We start from the raw sequence: 19,325 nt of genomic DNA on the forward strand, positions 1-19,325 counted from the left end.
GTGATTGCTTGGAAAGTTGCTCACTCCACCCACAGCATATATATCTTCATGCTCTTGTATACCACACAATGACTTTAAGCTAAAGTCAATTGCACACCTGCTTATCCCACTCAAGAGAGGAAATAAGCAAGTAAACTTAGAATAAATTGAAATTATGAAAAAAATGCTTTATTGAAATTGCTCAGAATGTTTTCCTCGACTTTCAAGTTGTTTCATTTGTGTTACTTAAGTATTTGAATACCTGCTCCTCCCTGCTTCCAGTATCAAATGCAGAAGTTTTAGAGTGAGAGTATAAAGTAACATGATAAAGTTACAGATTTCAGAAAGAAGGGAGAAAATGAACACTGTGTCCTATTACACTTTAATCTCCTATTATATAAACAGATGTGACATTAAAATCACTTAGCCATAGTCTTAATAGGAAGAAATCACTCATTACATTTTATGCAGCAATACAATGATGAAGACTGTATTATTTATCATTGTTATTATTTGTATCCCTGTAGTGTCTAGGAACCCTAACCATGAACCAGGATCCAATTGTGCTAGGTGCTGTACAAACATGAAACAAAAGGACAGTTCCTTCCTAAGAAGACATGAGGCAACAGCTGGATACAGACAGATGGGAGTACAAGGAAGCCATGAGACAATACTGGTGATCAGCAGTGGCCTCAGCACACCAGCATCCTAACTGTTGTCAAGTTTTTTTAGGCAGAGAGACAAGGGGGAGTTTTCAGGTGGGATATGAAGGAGGATAAGAAGGTAGCACTGTTGATGTTTACAGGGAGCGTCTCCCAACCACATGGGGCAGCATGAAGGAAAGCACAAAGGTGCTTGTTTGAAAATGTACCAGTGGCTGATGGAGGCTGGAATCATGGCTGATGGGAGGCAAGTGTCAACAGCTCAGTAGCAGCTGAAAGATGATAGGTAGGATGGAGATTGACTGTGAAGGGCCTTTAAAGTGAAGACAAGCAGCTTATGTTTGCTGAGCAGTGGAGGGGTGCAAAGAGAGAGGTGACATGGTTAAAGTGACTGGCTAGGAAAATGATCTTTGTAGCAGCATTCTGTTATGGATATTTTTTTGCCATTTCCTCTTGAAAATATACAAATACTAATAAAAGTATAACTTGCATGAACAGAGCAACTATCACATTATAGGATGCAAAACTCCCGTTGTCCCATGCAAAATAAAAAAGTGCCAGACCTTGATGATCGATCCAGTATCTCCTACATGTCACCATCTTGGAATCAGACCCATAGATAGGACCAAGCATGTTTTCCCAGATATTTTTACCTTTTCTCATCACTATGAATCTATGTATCGACAAAATGGTGAATAACCATTGCCATATTTTAACATCAATATTGAATTGATAAATGACTTTTGAGGGAAAATTCATTAATAGCTCATGAAAGCATGACAAATATCAAAGATCTGATACTAATCAAAGTGATTTTGTAAGTGGACCTGTACTAGGAAAATTTCCTTTACAAAGTGCGGAGTCTCGTATTTTATTAGGCAAGTTTAGCACAAACTCTAGTCTTTGGCTAGGTAAAAAAAACCTCATGTCTTCTTCCACTTTGACACTAAATATATAGGGCTTACTTTCAATCAGGAATTATTTTTGGGGAAGTTCTATAGCCAATACAGGAGGCCAGACTAGATGATCACCATGATCACCTGGGGCCTTGGAATCTGACTCGAGGGTTAGTAGGACACCATAATATGAAGAACCCAAACTTTTTTTTTATTCCAGATGTCCCAGAGACAGCAGAAGTAATTATGTGTACAATTAAAAATGAACTAAACAAAACCACAAACAGTTCAAAAAATATTGTAGGTAAATCAATTTCGAACTCAAATCTGGCCTAAAGAACACAAAACTAGCATTGTCCCCTATGTCAAAACATGTTTTCTCCACCTATTCAGAGGCATGTCCTAACAGGTTCTCCAGTATCACTCTCTATCCAGCCATCCGCCAACAATGAACTTCCCAGAAGCTTGGGATTTTTGTCTTAGTGCAGCAGGACCATAATCCTCCCTATGACTTTTAAAGATACAGATATTTTTTCCACACTGCCATCCAAATGAATGCTTATGCGGAAGTTTGCTGTAATTCACAAGGTTAAAGTAGATGGCTTTGCTAGTTCCTCGAATGGCTGAGGAATGCTAGTCTGCTCTCATTGGGACTGCCAAGACAGGGTTTGGAAGTAACTAGCTGGAACCAGGCCAACTACTTTTTCAGTGATATCACAGGTTATTAGAGGGTCTTTCTCAGTTTACGAAAAACATTTATTGGAGAAGCCTTGAGATAAAAATCACTCTCATGTGCAGCAAATAATGGTGGGAGGCTGTTCAGGTTTTTCCATTCTATATGGCAATGGTGGACTCTCATTATTTGGGGATGACTCAAGGAAACAACACCCAGTCATTGCAAGACTTTAAAATGCAATACAATATCATAGAGATATAGTCTGATGTATGTGGGGTTTACCTATGTCATGCTTATTAGTGTGAATGGAAGACAGATGTATAACCCCAGCTGATTGAGATAAGAATAAGTATAGTTTTTTGCTGAATTTGTTTGGGTTTCTTTTGTTTGTTTTATATTCAGTAATGGAACAGGTGTTAAGTGCTAAGTAAGGGACTTAAATCAAGCAAATTATACATATTCAATCACCCAGTCACTTAAGAAACTTAGATTATAACATATTGCCTAAGAACTAAGAAAATAGGCTTGGACTGATGAATTTAAGTAACTCTAATAAAAACAATAACAAAATAATCTCCTGGCATGATAGGATTCAGATATGACATATTAGTAGGGACTGGTGAATGGAATAATATAAAATGGAAACCAGATCACTCTGAATGGGTTAACTTATATTGCTTTAAAAACTGATTTAGTTTAGCCAGAGCAAACTCTTGTGTGGACGCTCTCATTTTGGTTTAAGACTGGTTATATCAATTGAGCTCATGTCTGCCTGTAACTTTAGAGGCATAAATTAAACCAAAGTAAGCCAGGTTTAAACTGATATAAGAGTGTCCACACATGAAGTTGCATTGGCTTAACTAAATTGCTATAAAATCATATCCTTAGTTAAATTGGTGCAACTTTGTGTATAAAGCAGGACTACTTGATGTTAGCTAAACTGCAATAAGCCTGGTTTAAACTGAAATAAGAGTGTCTATACAGCCTTTTGCACTGATTTAACTAACCCAGTTTAAAATCACATCTTTAGTTAAATTTGTTTAACTTTCTTATATAGGCAAGCCCTAAGAACAGGGAAATCATCAAGATAAGAAGACTGAAATTGGCTTCCATTGGCTTTGGATTACGAAGTCTATATGCTTAGCAAATTTCTGTATGCCAGGAAAACTGACAGCATATGATACAAGCTGTCAAGGTAGTACTTTCTTCAGGTTCATCAATTATTCCACCAGAACAAGGCATGTACAGTCCTTAGCATGGCAGAAGTTAGCCTAAATGTTCAGAAGTCACTAGAGATTTTAAGTGCCTTAATTTTGGGGAACTCAATTTGAGACACTTTTAGAGAGGCCTGATTTTCAGAAGGTGGATGCTTAGCATTTTCTGAGAATAAAGTTACTTTATTATGGCCAAAGGTGAGTACCCAAAAATGGAGGCACCCCAAATCATGAGTCATTTTTGAAAATGTCGGCATCTAAATGTAATCTCCATTGATGTGTGCATGTGCTTATTGGTCTGAAGGTTTGCATTTGTACTGTACATTTATTCATTTTCAAATGTGTGTGTGTATGCGTGTGAGTGAATGAACCTGTGTTCACACACTACACACTATTGTAATAAATTTTGTACAAGATACGCCTTGCGAGGTATCATTTGAAAACTAATAACTTGCTGGTCGGTAATATCATGGTGAAAAGTGTGTAGCAACATTATATGTAAAGTTATGAACTCCCCCGGTGTGATGTTCATAGCACATGTTCTAACCCAAGTAGCTCTGATTAGGCAGCAGTTATTAAACAGGTCTGTCCTAAACAAAGAAATGTGTGTTTACATATAAGTAGTAAATAGAGTCCTTGGGACAGCAAGAGGGGGTAAACTGGTTTCTCAAAGACAAAGGACAAGCCTCTAGCCAGTTGTCATCAAAGTTGATTGACAATCCCCAGTCAAGTGGCTATTCTTTGCCAACGAAGGCAGATAGGAATAGATTGCATTTTAGCAAGCAACAACATGGAACCTCTTTCACCAGGAGATTTCATGTCTCCGTCCTCACAGCTGGAAGGAACTTTATCTATGAGTAACCTTCAGGAAAATGTATTTCAAAGGGTGACTGAAATATAAAAGGGAGGGGCAAAAACACCCCAAGTTATGTTTCCCTATCCATCTCTCTCTCTCTCTCTGTTACCTAAGAAGAGAAAGGAACCAGCCTTTTGACTTTGGGAGGGCTCCTGACATGAAAATTTGGTCAGTGATGTTGCTGGGAACATGGGGTAAGGATTTTAGCTTGAACCAAGTCTAGTTTGTTAAGTGTTAGCTACTAGAACAGGGCTGGGCAAACTTTTTGGCCTGAGGGCCACATCGGGTTTCCAAAACTGTATGGAGGGCCCGGTAAGGAGGGCTTTGCCTCCCCAAACAGACCGGCCCCATCCCCTATCTGACCCCTCCCACTGCCCACCCCCTACTACCTCCCTCAGAACCCCCCATCCATCCAACTCCCCTGCTCCTTATCCCCTGATCGCCCCCTCCTAGGACCCACTGCCCCTAACCGCCCCCCCAGGACCCCACCCCCTATCCAACCCCCCCTCCTCCCTGTCCCCTGACTGCCCCGACCCCTATCCATACCCTCGCCCCCTGACAGGCCCCCTGGAACTCCCACGCCCTATCCACCCCCCCTGTTCCCCATCCTCTGATCCCCCCACCCCCAGAACCTCTGCCCTATCCAACTGCTCCCTGTTCCCTGACTGCGAACTGGGACCCCCGGCCCCTTATCCAACCCCCCAGCCCTCTTACCATGCTGCTCAGAGCAGCATGTCTGGCAGCCGTGCCACCGGGCCAGAGCCAGAAACGCTGCCACGCTGCCCTACATGAGTGCACAGCCCTGCCGCCCAGAGCACTGCCCGCAAGGTGGCGTGGCTGCGGGGGAGGGAAGACAGCAGGGGAGGAACCGGGGGCTAGCCTCCCAAGCCAGGAGCTCAGGGGCCAGGCAGGACGGTCCTGCATGTCGAATGTGGCCCGTGGGCCATAGTTTGCCCACCTCTGTACTAGAAAGTGTTTTATCTATGTCTCTTGTAACCATTTCTGACTTTAATACCTTATATGTGTACGTACTTAAAATCTATGTCTTTGTAGTTAAATAAACTTGTTTTAGTTTTTAATCAAAACTAATTCATTCTTGTGTTTAAACTGAACTGTTTGAGTAACTCCAGTTTAAGTCACAAACTGATGCCTATGGACCCCTTACAGGGGCAACAGACTTCTAATATCTGAACTGCCCAGGAGAGGGCTGGACAGTGCAGACCACATATTTTTGGGAAAATTTGGGACTGGGGGTGTCTTGGGGTCAGGTAGTAACAAGGCTGCAGTAAGTCAGAGTATGGCTGGTGTGCTGCTAACAAGCTGCTGGGGTCAGAGTTGCTGAAGGAGGGCTGTAGCTATACATAGATACTCAGGGCGTGATCTGCATGCGGTTTGGCTGTCTGTGAGTGGCCCAGGTTGGGAGCTACAACAGCAAAGCATTGTGAGGCACCCAAGGTTGCAGGGCAGGTGGGGTGAAACAGCCCCTCACTGGTCTGTATTGCATCCAAAATGTGACAATATGTAAAATGAGCATACGGAACAATCACAAAAGTTCAACCCAACAAAAACACTGCACCCTCCAACAATAGCCAGTAGTACAGTATTAGCCATATAAATACCGAAGGTGAATCCTGACTCCACTAAAATCAACAGCAAAACTCCCATTGATTTCAGAAGGGCCAGGATTTCTCCCCAGATAGATCGTTAGACAGAACATATTTGTGAGGATCAGGTTCATTCCCCTCTTGTCAAAGCTCTTTAAGTATCAAGCAGTAAGAAGACAAATTTGACAACTGACTGCTAGTTTGACATCTCTTCTTTTGCTCATCATGAAACTTACATTTCAAGTACTTCAGCTTTTGAGTGGCACTCTCCTATTGTTCTCTGAACATTATCATTTTTAACTCTTGCACTACATAGATGTTCTCATTAGGCTGAGTGCTACTGATGTCTCCTGATATATAAAGATGAACATAATGTGTAGTTTACGTAATATTTTGGCACTACACTTCCTACAACATCTAAACAAGTTTAATACACTCTGTCATCCTTGCATATGGTTCTGTTCTCTCTCTTTGTCTCTCAAATTGTATTTTATTATTTTGTTTCTTTTTCCTCACTAACTTTTCTTTTCCATCCTTCTCTGCTCTAATTACTGCCCTGCACCAATCTCTCTCTTGCTTTATCTTTTCTCCACTACCCCACTACTTAGCCTCCTCTCATCCCCTGCAATGGGTGTCCCCTTCTGTCTTTCCTCTCTTGGGACTCTTTTCCCCAGTGCATCTTTTTAGCCTCTCCCCTTTCTTGACACTGAGTTTCTTCCTGTTTTGATTCTCCCCTTAGGGGTTTCTTCCCCCCCTCTTTCTTTATTCCCCCTCCTCTAGTTTCTCTTCCCTCTCCAGCATACATCCACTCACTTATTTATTTTTTATTTATATACAGACATTTCCATAGCATCTATCTGCATAAGAATGTGCTTAGTTCTTTCCCTCTATTTCTTTTTTTCCATTTTTACCCTAGTCTCTTGGACTGGCTGGACTGGCTGCTGAATCAGGGCACATGAGAGGACGTATGATATACAAACTAGGAGCAAAATTCTCTGCTCCTATATTAACTAAGGATCTCTACTGAGGATCTCCACACTCCCTCCTGTGGATGGAAGTCCTGCTGACATCAATAATAGTTGCACATGAGGAGTGTAGTAAATGCCAAAGAGACTCCCATGGTGTGGTCTGTTATATATGTGTGGGGGTGGGGTGGGGGTGTGTGTGTAGATATTTTGCTATTAACTTTATTGAACGGATGCAAAACTTTCTGATAATTGGAAAAAACCCTAATTAGGATTTTTTTAAAAAAACACCAAGACTCTAGTTTTCTACCCATTGTGCGTCTTTTAGTAGAAGAGAAGCATGGGCAGAACAAAAGTAAGCTAATAAACAGGGTGAACTATATAGTCACAGATATGCTGAGCACTGCAGTTCCTTGGGTTACATGTTGAGGACTGTTGTAATGGAGATGGCACCAAGGCAGAGACAACAACAAAACAAAACAAAAACACAGGAGGAAACTTACAGTGCTCACATGGCACTGAGAGCAAAAATCCATGTCAAAATGATTCCTTTCCCCATGTCCCACCTCTGTAGCCCTTCTCTCACCCTGACTGCTTGTGGAGTAATTGTGTGCCTCAGGTTTCGGCAAATGTGTAGTTCATCTTCCAGTAAACCTTGACAAAAGATGCATGTTTAAAGATACCACTCAATTTTAGTGCTATATATAGCGTACAGACTTCCGGTTACTGTGCTGATATTTTTCATGGCTCAGACTGAGAAGACAAGGCAGATAAAGAGTAAGGAAGTTCAATCAATGAATGGGAAATCTGTTCATGCCAGCTGATACAACAGACAAGGAATAGGAGTACTTGTGGCACCTTAGAGACTAACAAATTTATTTGAGCATAAGCTTTCGTGGGCTACAGTCCACTTCATCAGATGCATAGAATGGAACATATGGTAAGAAGATATATATACATTCAGAGAATATGAAAAGGTAGAAGTTGCCATACTAACTCTAAGAGGCTAATTAATTAAAATGAGCTATTATCAGCAGGAGAAAAAAAGCTTTTGTAGTGATAATCAAGATGGCCCGTTTCAGACAGTTAGCAAGAAGGTGTGAGGATACTTAACATGGGGAAATAGATTCAATTTGTGTAATGACCCAGCCACTCTCAGTCTCTATCCCAGACCTCTATCCCCTGTCTCTATCCCTCACACCTTCTTGTCAAATGTCTGAAATGGGCCAAATTGATTATCACTACAAAAGTTTTTTTTTCTCCTGCTGATAATAGCTCATCTTAATTAATTAGCCTCTTAGAGTTGGTATGGCAACTTCCACCTTTTCAAGTTCTATCTATCTATCTATCTATCTATCTATCTATCTATCTTCTTACTATATGTTCCATTCTATGCATCCGATGAAGTGGGCTGTAACCCACAAAAGCTTATGCTCAAATAAATTTGTTAGTTTCTAAGGTGCCAAAAGTACTCCTGTTCTTTTTGCGGATACAGACTAATATGACTGCTACGCTGAAAACAGACAAGGAATGTTTTTTCTTTCAGCCAGACTGAGTTACTTAACCTGTCGGATCACCTGAATTTAGCTAATTGTTTAATCCAACATCATTCTAAGGAAAGGTGTAATGATTGTTTTAATTAGCTGAAACAACAGGAAAGATGGGTCTCATTGGGGCTGCATGGATAGAGATTTATTACTGTGTAATGGTGAAATGTATACAGAAACATGCAATGCAGATGAATAATGCTCACTCTTTCTGCATTTATATCATGCTCATCACTGTGATGTCCGAGCATCTTGTTCATATTTCAATTTAGAAAACATAGGGATTAAAATCTTATCTGCTAGGGCACCAGATGGCACTGGGGAATAGTAGTGTGACACAGAGTAAATATGGCACAGGTCAGTCCTGACTGAAAGTATTACTAGAGCTGGTGAACATTTCTGAATACAAAGTTTTTCCTGTTGGAAAAAAAAATGATTTTTTTGTGAAAAATTGTCAACATTGTTGAAATCCTTCTCTTTTCGGAAGAACTGTGTGCCATTTTTGGTATGTTTCAATAATGCTTTTGAAGTTAATTAAAATTTGAAGAAAAAGAATCACAAAATTTGCCCCCAATGAAAAATGAGTCAGTTTTCAACATTTTGAAAAACAAAGACAATTTCAAACATTTGTATTTTTCAGAACACTAGTTTTTCATTTTTCAACCAGTTCTCATCATTACCCTGGTTACTAAAAATGAACATGTAGCATTGCACCCGCAAAAAGTCTTGCATTAAAACACACAGACCAAGTAACTAACAGTGCATGGAAATACGTAACTTTAGCTGTGCAAATTGGGCATGCAAATGCCTGTATTTTATGCTAATGTGGGATGCACCGGGTACATCTGGAGGTACAAATGTAGCAGTGTCCTTTAAAAATGAGGGGCATATGGTCTTGGTTAGCTAATACCATAAGATGATGCACTGTAGTTATGTAGAAAGGTAACACATATTCATGTCAGAGATGGTTTAGAATCTGGCTCTATTGCCACGTTTTGACATGGCTGAGATAAGTTAAGTTGTGTAAACTTCACTCCTCCTCCCAAATCTGTGAGTAACTGTAATGGTTTTGGAAATGGATACTACTCCAGCTCACAAAGCCTTGCATTTCACCAGGTTTTGGAACTCAAACTGATGCAGCTCATTCGCTGAACTCTGCAGGTGAAATTATTCCCTGCAGTTACAATTCTAGGTGCCCTACTATAGTTGCTTGCAAGGCACAGTACTAGCTTTAAGACACTTAAGGTTTTAACTACATGGGTGAAATGTTGGCCCAATTGAAAGTTTTGCCATTTACCTCACTGGGGCCAGGATTTCACCCGTGGAGTTTTGCTTTTATGCCTTTCTCTAAACTCAGGTCTGTATCAAAATCAGACTTAAAAAACCCCAAAACTTTGCCACCAGATTTAACATATGGTCTATGTTCTCCAATCCAGCTTTTTATTATTAAGCTAATTTCTGCCAATTAGTGAAGGACCATTTCCTTCTGTAACAATTAAGGGTACCAACAAAATACCCGTGACCTTTACATTGCCCTCCAGTCATCTTGGAACCTTTATCTCCTTTTGATTTTAGTTTTACTACAATACATCAGTTTCTTTTGGAGTTACAACAGCAATTTTGTTCTCAGGTGTCTCTTCAGAACTTACAGATATTGCAGTGCTTGTATCAGCTTCCAATCTCATATTTATATTATTCATAGCTACATGAATTTGTGCATTTGAGTCCTGTTTAGTCTGTTGTCTTTGACGGTTACCACAGTGACAGCTTGTGGATGACTTTTTAGGACTTTTCAGTTATTCAGATGTATTTTTCCTTCCCTTTGGTTTCTTAAATGAGACATACTGATGTCTGAGCTAGGATGTTTGTACACGTCTGAGCTAGGATGTTTGTTTGGGGAACATCGCGCTTCCTAATCATGTCAATCGACTCCTCACAGTCCATCTCACCAGGTTCTTGAGGGAAACAGGGCTTTCTGGGCTATACAATTGGATTGACTCACTCTGCTACGTTGAGAAGAGGGCTCTGTGAAATGAAAAGAAGAAGGCAAAAATGTATACATGACCACATATGGAAAAATGGACAGTGCCCACTTTTGATGAAAATTAGGTGTTTTGAAATAGCAGCCGTATTTTTATATTGTCGCTAATGAAGATGGTTCCAAGACTGGCTTCCTACACTATGTGTGTCTGGTCTGCTTAGACTGCAAACTCTTTGGGGGCAGGGACTCTTTATTACTAGCTGCCTGCACAGTGCTTGGCACAATGAGACCCCAATCTTGGATGGGGTCTCTAGATGCTACTGTAATACAAATAATAAAGAAGAGGAAGTAAATATAATTTTCCTAGCCCACACTGGAAATGAGACATATACCTCCTCGAAAGACTTAACTTCCCCTTTGGAACCTGACAAGCTGGACAATGGGGAGTTGCCAGGACAGGCATTTCTTGAAGGAGCCATTTTGGCTTTTTTTCTCCTCAAAACCAATTCATCAAACAAATATGTCCATTAGATGTAATGGAAGGACTGACCACACATCTGGGAAGCCCTGTAAGCCAACATACTGTAAAGAGGGTTTATCTATCATTAAGAAAATATATAAATAAAAGTCCACCTACAGTAAATAGCCATAACAGGGTAAATCTCACAATCTGAGCAGCATCAGTTCTTGGAAGGGAAACCTCTAAAGAACGACTAGGTCCTGTAAGAAGTGATGCTGGTGATCCAGTAGGTGGCATTCCTTCCAAGCCAGTACTGAACCAAAGCCCTAACAGTGTGATGTAATGGAGCCCTTTGCTGTAGAGGTGCTGTCTTTTAGATGAGAAACAAAATCAAAACCCTGACACCTGTTGTCCCTAGACTCCTAGCAAATTCCTGTTTGGGTAAATGCATTATTCTACCTACCTAAACTTGCACTGTAATTTCAGTTGGATACCACCCTCTCCTTCATTGTAATCCTGGCAAATGTTGTGTATTGTTGCTGGACCCTGTTCAAAGCAGCTATGTGTCATCACAGGGGTTGCTGTGTTTTAGTGATGAGTGAAGTGATCCCTAGTAGTTTAAACTTGTGCGAGAGAGGTAGTATGGTCCAGTCATCACGCAGGGGGTGAGAAGGAGCATGATTCCATCTTCCTCAAGTCCTGACTAATTCCTCACACACAGCCCATTTGTATAGATAGGAGTAGAACTGTTTGTGATGCTGCATGGTCCCCGTCACAAATCTTTTTTTGTGTGTTTTGCTTTCATTTACAACATAGAGGACCCCTCATGTAAGAATTCTTGGATCACTATGTCACAGTCAAATGTGTTCTTCTCTCCAAACAGCTGCCCTATAGAAAAACAAAGTTCAGGTCAGGGGTCCAGTTAGGACTGTGTATCTTTTCACTTTCAGTACTGTCCTCCTCAAGTACATTTTGTTTGTGTCTTGTGGACCCTAGAATCAGGTCTAGTCATTTTGCCTGTCGCACATCACTCATGCTGTGTATTGGAACTTGAATAAAGTTCCATTTGGCAGCATGGAGAGGGGGTGGCAATACAACTGCCAGATTGTGCTGTGTCTCGTTCCCTTGCACTGAGTAAACTCTTTACTGTACTTCTAAATGTTGCTTTCCTGACCTACATGTAGGAGGGCTACATTTGATAGGTTTTATCTGTATTTCCTAGAATATACAACTCAATCAATCAACAAAGAACTTACTGGTTGTCAGGGCAATGGTAATATATCACAAAGAGGGGAATGTGAATTTCAAGTGAGGGGGTGTTTCCTCCTTGTCTGCAGCCTTTAATACGGTGTTGCTAAGATGGTACCACCCATGCATAGAATGCATTCCCCATTTGCCAAGCTACCATCATTCAAGTCCCTCCTAGAGTTAGCTCTTCTGCCCCAAGAAATGACCAGATTACAACAACAATAATAAAAATAACCCCTTCCTCCAAGTTATTCCTTTCTCTGTGCTTTTCAGCACATCCTTACCTTTTTGTGTCTGTTTCTTAGGGTTTGTTCACACACAGCCAAGTGTGTTAACTTAAGATGTGATTTAAATCAATTTAGTTAGACTGGTGCAAAGGTCGTGTGTGGACACTTTATTTCAGTTTAAACCAGGCTTATTTGAGTTTAGCTTAAATCAGGTAGGAACAGGTTTAAGCTAAACTGAAATAAGTCACTCTTAAACTGAAAAAAAGAGTGTCCACATGGGGTTTGCACTGGTTTGAGGTCTTATCTGCACACAAACTTGCACCTAACTATATTGGGTTTTAATTCACATCTTCATTATTTTGATGCAAGTTTGTGTGTGGACACTCCTATTTAGAAATAAAAGTGTCTCATTCAATTTTGCTTAAGCCTGTAAAGAAATTAGTCAGGTTAAATCAAAATAGGAATTTTATTCCACTGTAAATGTGACCACACTCTTTTTGTGAATTACAACCATGTAATATATTTTGGTGTAAGTTTGTGTGTAGACCAGCCCTAGCTAAACTGGTTCAATTAAACTGGTGCAAGTTTTTTGTAGACAAGACCTCAGATGGAACTGCTTGTAAAATTTGCCTTAAGTAGACAGCTAAGAAAAGCTTTGCGGTAGAATAAAATTGCAAAGAAGTCTTGTTAAAGTAAAAACATGCTCTTCCCCTGACTTTCTTCTATTGTGATCTTCTGGAAGATTCCTGAGACACTTCAAAGGATTCAAACTGAGACATACTAAAAAAAACCCCTCTTTTGTATAAATGTCTCTGTTGTGATATGGGTAAAGAGGGGGGTTGGTTTAGATCCCAGTTCATTTGCATCTTACACCTACATACACAGTAATATGAAAAATGCTAAAATACATTAACCTTAATGAAACATCCTGCAGTACAGTACAGGTATTAGCCTAATACCTCAGGAGATATTGAATACATTGGAGTAATTTTCAGTATAACTCACAGGAATTTGGAGACAACATCAGGTTTCAGATCATAGGGAATTTCAGATAATAAAGGCTTAGACAATCAAGATTGTAGACGAAATGTTTCCAACTTAGTTGCCAAAAATTAGGCATCTGAATCCATATTTAAGCACTGATGTAGATGGCCTAATTTTCAAAGGTGTTGATACCATCATCTCTCTATTGACTTAGTGGAAGCTGCTGGCTCTCAGCATCATTAAAATTCTTATTTAAGTGCTTAAATATGTAGGTATTTAATTTTAGTCATCCAAGTCTGAAAATAAGTGCCTTAGTGTATTCTATATTAATGTTTTGAAACTGTAAACTGGAAATCAGAGTTATAGTCCTACTACAGTGATTGGGGACCATTACTGTAAACAAGGATAGGGGTTTTTTAAGGGAAAATTGGTGCTTTGTGCAAAAAGAGTTTGTTTTTCCTAAGTAATTTTTTCTACAAACTGTATCATCTCCAAATACTGTATTTCTGTAGCAAGCCCAGAAAGAGACTAATAGATCAGGGAAGGTCTCATGTGTTCTTTTATTTCATGCCTTCCCTCTGCACAGCCAGTATTTCTAGAAGGATCAGGTTATCCCTAGATAATTAGCAATGAGACTGCAGAGGGAACATGATACCCCTCTCAAGCCCTTTCCACCTCCCCCTCCAAACTCACACATGTCTTTGGATCTGGTCACAATCTTAAGAGGTAGCAACCATAGCCCTGAACTATAGTAATGATATCTTGAGTTACGGATTAAATATTGTGACAATAATGATTGTGGCTGTAGTAATGTAAATAATCAGTCTTGAAATCTCTTTCATTGGAGAGCATCTAAGTTTCACATCTGAGATATGAATAATCTAAGCATTTATTTTGTAATGGTACATTCAGAGGCAGCTGAGAGTTGCTCTGCCTGACCCTAATTCACACTAATAAATAAGTAATAAGACTTATGAAATATATTTTCCATTTGCACCGAGATTTCCATCTGAGGACCCCAACACATTTTACATACCTTAATGAACTAATGACAGGTTTCAGAGTAGCAGCTGTGTTAGTCTGTATTCGCAAAAAGGAGTATTTGTGGCACCTTAGAGACTCACAAATTTATTTGAGCATAAGCTTTCGTGAGCTACAGCTCACTTCATTGGATGCATTCATCCACTGAATGCATCCAATGAAGTGAGCTGTAGCTCACGAAAGCTTATGCTCAAATAAATTTGTGAGTCTCTAAGGTGCCACAAGTACTCCTTTTCTTTTTAATGAACTAAGCCTCCCGACCTTCCTAGTGAAATGTGTAAGTATTATTCTACCTATTTATAGATGTGTGAAATGGAGACACAGAGATTTACGTGACTTTCAAGCTGACTCAAGAAGTATGTGGAAGAGCTTTGGTCCCCAAGATCCCCATCCTTCATTTCACAGTCTGGAATTCCCTGGTATGAAGGAAAGGCAAGGTGCTCTGGGCTTCCTACTGCCTTGTGTACTTTACCTCAAGAGTTTCACAGATCTGCGCTACCACAGTTTAACACGGGGAGAGATGCAGTCTCTTAAGTGAATGAGTCTCAAGCCCTTGAGGGGTCATTTATAAATAAATGTATTTGAAATTATTTTGTTACTGGGTTTAAATCATCCAGCAATAGAATGAAATAATCTCTCGTCATTCAAAGGTGAGGTCATATGAAAAGGGTTTTATTGGCACAAGTATTCAGAAAGTAATTGTTTTCTTTACCTTTCCATACATATATTTGAAACTGTCCAAAAGATTTTATTGGTTCATACTCTTATTGGCTTGCCAGCTAGCATGTACAGTAAGCTTGCCAACTTTCTACAATGAGAAAAATAAAAATATTCCTCAGAAAATCATGATTCTTATCCCATGGGACTAAATGGGGGAGTCACTCAGAAGACTCTAGATCCAAAAATGAGGATTCAATTCTATTTTATTAATAGCATGCAGAGCACTGGAGTAGAGTCATAAAACTTGAGCAAATCCCATGTTAAAGCCAACTGGCTGTTGTCTGTGTAAGAAGTGTTTCTCCCACTAATTTACAAAAAGACACGAGTCTCTATAATATCAGGTGCGAATTTTTGTAGTATGCACAAAACAGGTTCACTACCAATCTCACCTTTTCTCTTTCTATCTTACCCCTGTAGTCTCAAAGACACTTTGTAGGCTTTAGGTGAACAATCATTGAAGGAAACAAAATACGGGAACACAAACGAAGATTCAGATGATGTTGCCTTGACCTTTCGCTAAGGTTATTTAAATAAGATGCCATAAATAAGTGAAGAGTTCAGTGTATGGCTTTTCAGCCAAGAAAGATTTTATATTTATGTATATAGAAATAAATTCTTCAGTCTGTATTCTGTGTCTTCTTTTCTTTTCTTTACTTTTCTTTTCTTGACTCTCATTTGCTTTCTGTCTTTTTTTTTTTTTTTTTTTTGCTGTTTAACTCCTGTGTTACCCCAGCTTACCCATGGGACTGGATAAATGTACATGTCCTCTCAATCAGCTCAGTTGTTCATAATAGAAGTTCAGCTGCTACAAATCTTTGGGCAGACAGTCAGCCGGCATGACCGGGTATAGTTTCATTGAAGTCAATGGCACTCAGTTGGTTTCCACCAGCTGAGGATCTGGCTAATTGTTTTGATCAATGAATTAAATGTAACAACCTGATTGAAAAGGAAAGTATTTTTTGCCACTGAAATGAATAACTGCATTCTTGAACCTTTGAGACCCTGCTTTGCCGTCCCCACCCTTTAAATGAAATTTAACCTCACCAACAGGGAATACAATTTTACTATTGAGATCTTGTTCGTTGCTCATCTAACCTTCTTCATAAAGATAGGAAATGATCTCAATAAAGAAGAAAAAAATGGAAAGAAACAGGTTTGCTGCCACTGCAAAGATTAGAAATTTAGGTCTTTTTTTTTTTAAACCACTTTAATGTACAACCCCTCAAATGTGATGGTTAGCAAATTCTATACTTGTGCAGACACGGCTGCACAATTCTTCTCATTCATTCACTTTACTACTTGGTATTTCAAGGATAGTTTTCCCTTGTAGTAGAAGAGGAGAAACAATCTGATATGCTGTCAGCAATGCAAGGTGCAATGACTTTTTTTTTCTTCACCGCAGAGGATTCTCCAGCACAAAAGAAACCCACTATGTGCCAGTGCCTATGGCTGGAGCAGTCTCTGCAGTTTGCAGTCTTCTCTGAACAGTGGAGGAAAATGTGGAGTAGCGAGTAGGCAGCTGTTTTGCGGATTCTGTACTTCTACATGTAAAAAGTCTACTTGCTGGTCTTCTGGGGGGGAACAGGCTAAGAAAATGAAGGAACTTACAGAGCAAGAGACACACTCTGCTTTCTTGCTGATGGAAAGTTTGTCACTGTGGCCATCTCTCTGGGTTTTATCCTGAATCTCATCATATTTTGCATTTTTCTTAAGGCCCAAACACATGGAATTATGTTATTACTGTTTTCCCATCTGCAAAATGGAGATAATAGTACTTATCCATCTGTATAAAGTGCTTTGAAATGCACTAAAAGCACTAAATGAATGCAAAGTATTATTACCAATATTCAGGGACTTGAGGGTTGTTTCTATTAGGAGGAGAAATTGCTGATGAAGTCAGGTATTTCTTAGGTGCAAAGAATGTAGAGTCCTGTTTCCCTGAACAGGAGGAATTCAACAGCAGCAGCAGACAGTTTCCTTGCTCAATATTCTAAGACTTTTTGTCTTGACAGCACTCTATGCAAAAACCTTTTTCTCTTAGCTTCCCTCACAGTCACTCTCTCTTATCTTTCCATCAAAGTCACACCACAAGTGCTTCTCTGGCTGTCCTTGACTTTCTGCTTCAGTGGTGTTTCTCTTGGGCTGTGTCTGCTCACACGCGCACACAGCCTCTTCCTCCGAAGCAACATCCAGCCCTCTGCACTTGCCTTCAGCCTGCCGTGAAACAACTCTGTCCACATAGCTCTGTTTCTGAGGAGCCAGCTTCTGGCTGGCATCCCCGACCTGTGTTATGGGAGGTGGTTCCTATTGTTTCAGCAATCTTATTCCAAAAAGGACTTTAACTGCGTCTTACATTTATCCTGGCTATAGGATAGCTAATGAACAACAGCTTCGATAAGGTTTCACCCAACCCCCAGCATAACAGTTCTTGGTTTATTTTATTGTTTTACATGAGCATCTTAGCTTTCATATTTTTTTTAAAGGACATTTCTAGTCCTCCTCGTCGCAGAGGAAAGCTTGAAAACATAAAGGCTCAAAACACAGAAGGCAAATAAAAATAACCCAACATTTATTATTTTTAAATCTCATGATTTATTATTTTTAAATCTCATGATTTTTAACCAGTCTCATGATGTTTTGGGGGCTGACTCATGATTTATGAACCATGGAGACTGACGCTATTGTTTTATATTTGTTCCTTCTCATTCGTTGTTTTTTCTTTAATCTGAACTAAAAGTAATCTTGAATGAAATACTATGGTTTATTCTTTGGGTAAGAAAAGCATAAAAGGAAAATCCACATTTGTCAGCATTAAGCTCACACTAATTTGGGGGACAAATTTTAGGATAAGCAGCCATTCATACAATATACACTGTATGCATTTGCCAAGAGGCAAGAGTCTTTGAAGGAGACATGCAGTCACAGAAATAGACTGGCTGTGGTGATATGGATGGATGGCTGCTAATGATTCACTTAAACAAGTCCTCAGTCCTGACATTTGTCTCTAGCAGTAAATGTTGACAAACTTGAATTTACTCTCCCTTGTTATGGGAATGTTATATACAGGAAAAGCTGTCTTAAGCAACCACCCAAGGGACCAACAAAAATTGGTTGCTGAGTACAGATAGTCTTTAACTGAAGGTCAAGCAAAATTACAAAGGCAACCATAGAGTACTTTAAAATGGCCATTTAAGATAGGAGGTTGTCTTTAATACAGGTTTCATTGTTTATAATATCACAGAATATGATTATAGTCTGTATTGTTTTGCTTTGTTTTATGTTTTGATGCTCTACATTACAGATGGACAATCTCTTCTGGATGTTGCTACTTACACTTTATACAGAGAAAGTATATTCCTCTGATTGTAGACTTTTGTTATTTCTGACCTGAGGTGCTCAGATGCTATGGTGTTGTGAACCACGTAAATACCTGGATTGATAGACAGGTAGGTAGATGAATGCAAATATTATAATACTAAAATCTAGCAGTGATGCAATATTATATCAAAGGCAGCTGGGTGGAATAAACTGGTACATTGTCTCACAAAAAGGAGAGTCATGAGAAGTCCATGTCGAAATCATCTCTTGATATTTCTACTGCTCTTCGAGACACACTTTCTTCTGCATCAGCTGTTCCTGATGGCCTCACTGAGACAATGCAGGGAAGTTGGGGTCTCCATTATAGTTAAAAAGACTAGATTCCTGTCTTTATTATCTGTTGGGGCCATGTTCCTTTCACTCAGGACAGTGGGAAAACCAGCAACCTCACAAAAGCCAGCTTCAACTACTACTTTTTGAATTTCAACAGCGACTATCTGAATTTAATATAGCAGAGTATCCAGCGATTGAGTGAGGCCCAGAAAAGGAGAAGGCAACATAAAAATCACTTTTCTTCGCTCTGGAAAGAGTCTGAACCTCTTTTGGAAAGGAGACTGAGTCTGTCAAGTATGAAACAAAAACTTGGCCATCACCTGAACTGTTCTTCAGCTGTCTGGAGGGAAGGCTTAGCTCTTCTGTCCAAATACCAAAGTTGGGTCCACTGCTGTTTCAGCCTTACATGTGATTTTCTGATCTAGCATTCATGATCAACACATTCTCTCTTGCTCTTCTCCCTTCTAACTCTGTGCCCACAGCTTCCTCAGGCTTACCAAACAAGCTAAGGTACAGTATATAGGGGCAATAGGCATAACCTTCTAAAGTTTGGATAACATTAATCATTTTCCACCCCAGTTACAATGAAATCAGTTAAATAAATGTGCCTAATG

General features: G+C 39.7%; 1 long non-coding RNA gene across 1 annotated transcript in view; it reads left to right on the plus strand.

Annotated features, from left to right (window-relative positions):
• Positions 1 to 17,912: 17,912 nt before the first annotated feature.
• Positions 17,913 to 19,325, plus strand: part of LOC119566550 — a 30,292-nt gene continuing 28,879 nt past the window's right edge. The window contains exon 1 of the long non-coding RNA XR_005225734.1: positions 17,913 to 18,506. This is a non-coding gene — a long non-coding RNA (uncharacterized LOC119566550). The remainder of the gene's footprint in view (positions 18,507 to 19,325) is intronic.

Source organism: Chelonia mydas, chromosome 5, assembly GCF_015237465.2.
Source record: "Chelonia mydas isolate rCheMyd1 chromosome 5, rCheMyd1.pri.v2, whole genome shotgun sequence".
NCBI lineage: Eukaryota > Metazoa > Chordata > Testudines > Cheloniidae > Chelonia > Chelonia mydas.